General features: G+C 32.4%; 1 long non-coding RNA gene across 1 annotated transcript; it reads right to left on the reverse strand.

Annotated features, from left to right (window-relative positions):
• Window positions 1-7,771: 7,771 nt before the first annotated feature.
• LOC114183070 (uncharacterized) lies at window positions 7,772-9,435 on the reverse strand. Its single transcript, XR_003604287.2, has 3 exons — window positions 9,280-9,435; window positions 9,105-9,172; window positions 7,772-8,011 (listed from the first exon to the last, which is right to left on the reverse strand). It is a non-coding gene; the product is annotated as an uncharacterized LOC114183070 (long non-coding RNA).

The raw sequence follows: 9,435 nt of genomic DNA on the forward strand, positions 1-9,435 counted from the left end.
TATGGCTTATTGAGTGGTTCAACTTTGAAGCCTATAAATAACATCTCCATGACTTGAAAAAAATATAGAAAAACATTTACAGAGACACACTTTGTAATAGACACCTGAGTGTTTTTTGGTGAGGATTCTTGTTCCCATTTAAGAGCTTTGTACTCTTCTTTTCATAGTGGAACTTTGTTCATTATCGTCCCGTGGTTTTTCCTCTTACATTCAACAGAGGTTTTCCACGTAAATCCTTGTGTGTTATTTCTCTTGCTCTTTTATTTGCTTCTCTTTAATTTCCAATTGTCACGATCCTGCGCTTCCGCATGCTACGATACCATAACAAGTGGTATCAGAGCTCTTAGTTGGAAATTCCAAAATGTCTGCAAAATTTGACATTGAGAAGTTTGATGGCAAGATTAGTTTTTCTATTTGGCGAGTCCAAATGAGGGCCGTTTTAACCCAGAGTGGGTTAAAGAAGGCTTTAGATGGAATAGAAAATAAGCCAGCTTCCATGACTGATGAGCAGTGGGAGGAGTTGGATGAAAAGGCGTTATCATCAATCCAACTCTCGTTATCAAAGGAGGTTCTCCGTGAAGTAGTAAATGAAACAACCACTGCTGCATTATGGCTAAAGTTAGAGTCTTTATACATGACCAAGAGCCTTGCAAATAAGCTTCGTCTCAAAGAACGCTTATATACCATTCGAATGGTTGAAGGTACTCCTATTCAATCTCATCTTAATGAGTTTAATTCTATCCTCTTGGATCTGGAAAATATTGATATTAAAATTGATGATGAAGATAAAGCTGTTTTGTTGGTTGTCTCTCTACCTTCTACCTATAAACACTTCAAAGAAATTATGTTGTATGGAAATAATGATACCTTATCCTTTGAAGATGTTAAATCTAATTTATTGTCCAAAGAAAAATTTGATCTTGAAGTTCATTCTGTGGACAAGGGTGAGGGTTTAAGTGTCAGAGGTAGAACTCAAGAAAGAAGGAGTACAAGTGACAAAAAGTTCAGATCCAAGTCTAGGGGACGCAAATCCAACAAATTTTGTCGCTATTGTAAGAAACCTGGACACGAGATTTCTGATTGTTTTATCTTGAAGAAAAAATAAGAAAAACAAGAAAAAGGAAAAGCCGCACAATCCCCTGAAGTTGCCAATATTGAAGCTGACTCTGACGGTGACATTACTTTGTCTGTTGTCTCTTCTAATAAGAGGAGTAAAACAGAGTGGATCCTTGATTCTGGATGTACTTTTCATATGTGTCCCTATAAGGACTTATTCACTACTTTTGAATATGTTGATTGTGGTGTTGTCTTGATGGGTAATGATGCCCAATGCAAGATTGCAGGAATAGGTACAATTCAGATCAAGACTAATGATGGTGTCGTCAGGACTTTGTCTGATGTTCGCTATATACCCGAATTAAAGCGAAACTTAATTTCACTTGGCACTCTTGAATCTCTCGGGTGCAAGTACTCAGCTGAAGGTGGAGTTCTAAAGGTATCAAAAGGTTCTCTTGTTCTCTTGAAAGCTAACCGAATTGGAAGCTTATATGTCCTGCAAGGGACTGTTGTGACAGGTTCAGTAGCTGTATCATCTTCTATGGTTGAAAATGATGTCACTAAATTATGGCACATGCGCCTAGGCCATATGAGTGAAAAAGGTTTGCATCTTCTAAGCAAGCAAGGATATCTTGGTAAGCATGTCATTGGTAAGTTGAAGTTTTGCAAACATTGTGCTTTTGGGAAACAAAAAAAGGTTAGTTTCTCTACAGCAACTCACAATACAAAAGGTATTCTTGATTATATTCACTCTGATCTCTGGGGGCCTTCTAAAGTTCCTTCCTATGGAGGACGTCGTTATATGATGACTATCATTGATGACTTTTCCCGTAAGGTTTGGGTTTATTTTTTGCGACATAAAAATGAGACTTTCCCCACATTCAAGAAGTGGAAAACTCTTGTTGAAACCCAGACTGGGAATAAAGTAAAGAAGCTCAGAACAGATAATGGATTAGAGTTTTGTAATGGTGACTTTAATGAGTTCTGCACAAATAATGGTATTGCTAGACACAAAACCATCCCAAGGAATCCCCAACAAAATGGTGTTGCAGAACGAATGAACAGGACTCTACTTGAGATAGCTCGTTGTATGCTCTCAAATGCTGGGATATGGGATCGACATGATCTTTGGACCGAGGCAGTTTCTACTGCATGCTACTTGGTCAATCGTTCTCCACATTCAGCACTTGACTTCAAAGTTCCAGAAGAGATTTGGTCAGGTAATCCTGTTGATTATTCTAATTTAAGAATTTTCGGATGTCCTGCATATGCACATATTAATAATGGCAAATTAGCTCTAAGAGCTATTGAGTGCATATTTCTAGGTTATGCATCTGAATCAAAGGGGTATCGTTTATGGTGCTCTGAGTCAAAGTCTCAAAAGCTAATTCTTAGCAGAGATGTAATTTTTAATGAGGATGCATTATTATCTTCTGGAAAACAGTCTTTTGTGCCTTCTTCTACCAATACAGGTACTATACAGGGTACTAATGAGAAGGTGGAGTTTGAATTCAAATCTGAAGTTCCTGGTATTGATGTCCCATCTTCCTCTACAAATGAATCCAATAATGATCATGATGATGATGATGAATGTGATGATAGAACCACTTCTCCTATTCAACAACAAGGAAATGATTATTCTATTGCTCGGGACAGACCAAGAAGACAAATCAGAAAGCCAGCTAGATACACTAATGATTATTTAACTGCCTATGCATTGTCAATTGCACAAGAGGTAAATGATGGTGTTGAGCCTGTCAGCTACACTGAAGCTGTTTCTTGTGTTGATTCTTCTCAATGGCTAGGGGCTATGAATGAAGAAATTCAGAGTCTTTATAAAAACAATACTTGGACTCTGACAGAACTTCCTAAAGACAAACGGCCATTAAAGTGTAAATGGATCTATAAGAAAAAAGATGACATTCCCGGGGTTGAAAATGCAAGATGCAAAGCACGACTAGTCGTTAAAGGCTTTAATCAAAAGGAAGGTATTGACTTTAATGAGATATTCTCACCTGTTGTTCGTCATACTTCTATTCGTGTTTTGCTTGCTTTTGTTGCTTTGTTTGATTTGGAGTTAGAGCAACTAGATGTAAAGACAGCTTTTTTAAATGGAGAGCTGGAAGAAGAAATTTACATGGAACAATCAGAGGGATTTATTGTTCCTGGAAAGGAGCATTTTGTTTGTCGTTTGAAGAAATCCTTATATGGCCTCAAGCAAGCACCTAGGCAATGGTACAAGAGGTTTGATTCTTTCATGATTGGACAAGGTTATTGCAGGAGTCAATTTGATGACTGTATTTATTTTCAAACATTCCAAGATGGATCTTTCATATACTTGTTACTATATGTTGATGATATGTTAATTGCATCACGTGACAAGTTTTCTATCAGGAAATTAAAAACTCAACTAAGCAATGAGTTTGAAATGAAAGAATTAGGTGCAGCAAAGAAAATTCTTGGTATGGAGATTCGTAGGGACCGTCAAGCTGGTAAATTGTTTTTATCTCAACAAAGGTATATTGAGAAAGTACTTGATAGGTTTAATATGAATGATTGTAAACCTGTTTCTACTCCACTTGCTGCACATTTCAAGTTATCCTCAGATCTTTGCCCAGATACAAAGGAAGATATGGAGTACATGTCATATGTTCCTTATGCTAATGCTATTGGCAGTCTTATGTATGCCATGATATGCACCAGGCCAGAACTTGCATATGCTGTTAGCATGGTAAGCCGGTATATGCATAATCCCGGCAAGAAACAATGGAATGCTGTAAAATGGATTTTTCGATATCTAAAAGGTACTTCTCATGTTGGCTTGGTATTTGACAAAAAAATGGCTACAACTGATAATGTTGTAGGATATGTTGACTCAGATTATGCTGGTGATCTTGATCGAAGAAGATCTCTCTCAGGTTACATCTTTACCCTTTGTAATAGTGCTATCAGTTGGAAAGCAACACTTCAATCTATTGTTGCATTATCTACAACCGAAGCAGAGTATATTTCAGCCACAGAGGGAGTGAAAGAGGCTATTTGGCTCCGAGGTTTGGTAAATGAACTTGGTCTAACACAGAAAGTTCTTACTGTGTTTTGTGATAGCCAAAGTGCTATTCATTTAACCAAGAATAATCGTTATCACGACAAGACCAAACACATCAATATAAAACATCACTTTATTAGAGATGTTGTTGTTGTTGGAGAAATTATGGTTGAAAAGATTCACACTTCTGAGAATCCAGCAGACATGCTTACCAAGCCGTTTCCAATTACCAAGTTTGAACATTGTTTGGACTTGGTTGGTCTATACAGCACTTGAATGCCCTTTGGGGCTTTATCGGACGATGAACACTTGTAGAATTCGAACCAAGGTGGAGATTGTTAGAATATGTGGTTCTCATTCAATTCCTAATACCACATGTTACTTAAGCACTAATTTTTAATCATTACTCTGCTTAAGTTTTAGAGACTCTTCATATGGCCTATTTACTGCTTCAGTTTTGAAGACTCTTCATATGGCCTATTTACTGATGCAGTTTTGAAGACTCTTCATATGGCCTATTTACTAGTGCAGTTTCTGAAGACTCTTCATATGGCTTATTGAGTGGTTCAACTTTGAAGCCTATAAATAACATCTCCATGACTTGAAAAAAATATAGAAAAACATTTACAGAGACACACTTTGTAATAGACACCTGAGTGTTTTTTGGTGAGGATTCTTGTTCCCATTTAAGAGCTTTGTACTCTTCTTTTCATAGTGGAACTTTGTTCATTATCGTCCCGTGGTTTTTCCTCTTACATTCAACAGAGGTTTTCCACGTAAATCCTTGTGTGTTATTTCTCTTGCTCTTTTATTTACTTCTCTTTAATTTCCAATTGTCACGATCCTGCGCTTCCGCATGCTACGATACCATAACATAATTTAATATAAATAATATTATTAAATAATAATAATATATTAATTTTAACTATAAGATAAAATTATAATTTTATATTTTCATTTATTAAAACTGTTTTTTATCTATCACATTAATCAAATCTTTCATCAATTTTATTTTCAAATCTAATTCATTGTCACTCTAAATCTTTTAAAATGAAGAACATAAACTTCATCTTCAAATTCATCCAAATCAATCCACTCCTTCTCTCTCAAATCATCCTTCCAAAATAACACACCCTAAAAAATGAAGTTGAAAGACAATTGTGTGACTTTTGTTTAAAAATGAAATCACCATGTAATGTAAAGTCATGAGATAGTAACATGAATTCAACTTGACATATATTCTAAAATTGTTGTGAGATGGTCACACAAATTCGACTCTACATATAGTAGCAAAAATACAGATATCGTTGTGTTTGTATTTTTGCATTATTTAATTTTTATAAAAATTTGAATTAAGATTAATAAAAAATATATAATTAATTTTTAAAATAATTGTTAAGTGTAAAATTAGAAAAATAAAAAATATATATAAAATAAGTTTTTAAAATAATTATTTATAAAATAATTAATTTTAAAAATAATAATTACAGAAAAAACGTGCGTATACAAAAGAGAGTATGTTATTATTATAAATTTTAAAGTTGTTATAGAGTGTTATGATGACTTTAATTTTATTCCACTTCATTAAAAATATTATTAATAAATAAAAATTAAAAACTTCTAATAATATTTTACAAATATATAATAATATTTTACTATTTAAATATTAATTTATTAATTAAAAATAAAAATTTAATATTTTTAATTTAAAAGATTATGTTTTTTTTTTAATTTCATAATTCAAAAGATTCTTTTTTTTTAATTTAAAATTATGTTTTATTAGTTAAATAATAAATAAAGAAAATATTTTATTTTTCAATTACTAAATTAAAATTAAATAATAAAATATTATGATATATTTTTAAAATATTTTCATTTTTATTTATTAATCAAAATATTAAAAAATATTTATATTACCGATCATTATTATCTTAATAATCAAAATTTTATTCTTAATAAGTTATTAATTATTAATATATTACCATTTAAATAATAAAATATCATTATATATTTTTAAAATACTATTAAATTTTTATTCATTAATAAAAATGTAACAAAATTGAAATTATCAAATTGTACGATGACTTTAGAATAAACATAAAATTGAAGTCAGGTAACATCTCACAACTTTATCTTTATTTTAAAATCCTATATGGTACGACTTCATTCTTGAAATCATCAAATTCTCTCAAGATTTTACTTTTAAAGTTGTATCACCGTTACACAACTTTACTCATTCTGATAATTTTTTAAAAATCTAACAACATTGGTAATTTTTGTTATTTATTAATCTAAAATGATTCCTTTATATCACTATTAAATGAGTCTCTAAAGAAATGTTCACATATTATATGATTCTAGTGTTTTCTACATATTTAACTTATTTGAAGTGAGATGATTATACTTTAAATGTAATAGTTATGAATAATAATAAAAAATTAGTGATTGATATTTTAAATAATACGAAATTTCAACTTATATGGTTAATTATATAACAATAAAAAAATAGATACTTGGAAATTCCTTGGAATATTTTCGTCGTGCATTTCCCACTATCACATGGCAGTTTCAACTTCTTATTTTTCTGAAAAAACGTATTCTTTACTTTACTATTTTAAGAACAACATCGCTGTCACAGAAGATAAGAATATTCAGTGTCAAATAAGACAACTTTTTGCATCGATGTTGTAATAACATTAATTAGTATTTTATGACATTGCAACATGCAAATATTGAAGAATGATGGGAGAGAATAAATAATAATGGTTTGGTTGATCAATTCAACGTTCACGGGCAAATTAACCTCTCAAATTTCCTTCACAAGAAACCAAATTTTCGTAATTGAAAAAAAAAATGTTTTTATCTCTTAAATTTTAATTAATTTTGAAATTAGTCCATTTCAAAATTTTGGATCAGTCTAGTCCTTCATCTTTCGAAATACGTAAATTCAGTCTTTTTAATCAAATTTTATTAAGTTTATTTGACATTTCAAGCACGTTTCATAATAATATTTGACTTAACATTAAAGTAAAAATGTGTCAAACAGTATAAACAACTCAAATACAATTATAAAATGCATACGAAACATCAAATAAACCTAACAAATCTTGATTAAAGGGACTAAATCCACGTATTTCGAGAGATGAATGACTAAATTAATCTAAAATTTTAAAATGAACTAATTTCAAGATTCACTGAAAATTAAAGGACAAAAACATATTTAACTTTTAAAAAAATAATGCATGTGGTGTTTGATTTGACTAAATAGGAGACTGTAGAGATAAACATGGAACTATGATAAAAGTTATATATTTATTTTTATAAATACTTTAAGAGTTAATTGAGTTTTAAATTTTTTATAAAATGAAGAATTTTAAATTGATTTAAAAAAAAAAAAAAACGTGTTCGAAACTTTTTAATTTAATAATTGTAGTTTCATTTTACTCATAGGGATTCACTTGTCACCTTCTTACATTATCATTTTTAAGATTTAACTCATTTTCATATAAAAATAAAATATGGTACAATTAAGTTTGAAGTATCATAAATTCAATCTTTAAAAAAAATATTAAATATTTATAATTGTTATATTTTTTTAATTAAATTTATGTCATTAATTGTGTGAAATGTCTGTTGTAACATCTCATTTAATAGTTTTTAGGCTACTAAACAAAATATTATATCATGATTTAGCAAAGCATATAGTCAAAAATAACCATACATGCGTTTAATACAGTCATCCCAAGTAACCGTATAGGTTGCCAACTATGAGTGTATCCTATGATAAGGAAAATATACATATACATCCAAAATAGCCATATTCCAAAGCATAAACAAAACTAATATCCAGCATTCGTGGCCGTGGTCAATTCCGGTCCGAGAGGGGAGTATCTTCACCTAGATCCTTCTCTGCTCACACCAATTCATAAGTGATCATTGCAACAGAGAACAAACACACAAAGAGATCTAGAACAGACAAGAAGGGTAAGCTAACTAAAAGAAGGAAAATCATATAGTTCAATTATAGTTATGATCAAGTATTTTCACATTCATCCAAATTATTAAGCCACTATAACACCACACAGTTACATGACTCTAGACTCAATATTCAGATTATGTAAGCGACATTGGATCTCTTGGTGGCTTGCACCTGTGAAGGTTCCCAAACTCTACAGAGTTTTGGGCTCAAGGGGTTATCACCCAACCACTCCCAAGGTAAGTCCACTTTGAGTCTATGACTAATCGGGTCCATAGACTAGGACCTCCTGCTACTCCTCACGACATAATCCATTATACTCTACTTGAGTCTTAATGGTTATTGCAGCGTCAGGATACCAACCAAATTTGAGTCCTTATATCCTTACATACACTAAATACTTCCCTTAGAATTTCCCTTGAAATCCTAGTTCAACCACTTGTTTTCACAATCCAATTCCATGCAATTTCGCCATATATCCATACATATACTACCAGTTGTAATAATAATACAAGCATAGCATGAACAACATCACATTATTTCATTTATTAAAGCTTTATTTACCCAAACAGAGAAAACAACATAATTATGCAGTAGCACTCGCTCAAGCTAGAGAATCTCGCCTATGCTAGAGGGTTGCCTCACTTAGGCGAGCCACTCTCGCCTGGGCGAGACCCCAAACAGAGGGCAATTTGAAATCTAGGCGAATTCTCGCTCAGGCTGAGCTGTTTCGCTTAGACGAGAGTGTATCTTGCTCAAGCGACGCTAGCTCGTCTAGGCGAGGTTTCGTGCAGGAACAATGGTAGGTCTTCAAGCATTCTCGCTCAGGCAAGAGCTGCTCGCCTAGGCGAAAATACCAGAATTCCAATTTGTTCCCACATGCAGAATCCATGAATTTCATGCCAACAACCCCAATTCAGCACAATTTGGTGATCCAAACATCGAATAAACACAGATTCATGCAATTAAAGGCATCATGGATAATTCTATACGAAATTTTTAAGCAAAACAGTCAGCTTCCCTTACCTCTAGAAATCACTCACTAGCAAGAACCCTTTTCAATAGGGAGCACCTCAAAAGCACAACCTAGGGAGCTGAAATACAAGTTCACAAGGTGAGAATATGATCCTAATTCGACTTAGCAAGAATGGAGCTCCAAAATTTGAAATTGAAGAGAATTGAGAAACTGGAGTTAACTTACATGGATGTGGAGGAGATTGTGGGAAAAGTTTCTGCCCTGGTTCCAGGTTGGTTTGCTGCATCAGAATTGGAGAGTGTATTAGATTGGCAGCTCAAATTCTCTGGCTTAGAGAGAGGGTAGAGAAAACAGAAATGGAAAAGTGGAGTGAAAAGTGTT

The sequence above is a fragment of the Vigna unguiculata genome, chromosome 5 (assembly GCF_037176805.1).
Source record: "Vigna unguiculata cultivar grain cowpea cultivar isolate G323 ecotype 2 chromosome 5, ASM3717680v1, whole genome shotgun sequence".
NCBI lineage: Eukaryota > Viridiplantae > Streptophyta > Magnoliopsida > Fabales > Fabaceae > Vigna > Vigna unguiculata.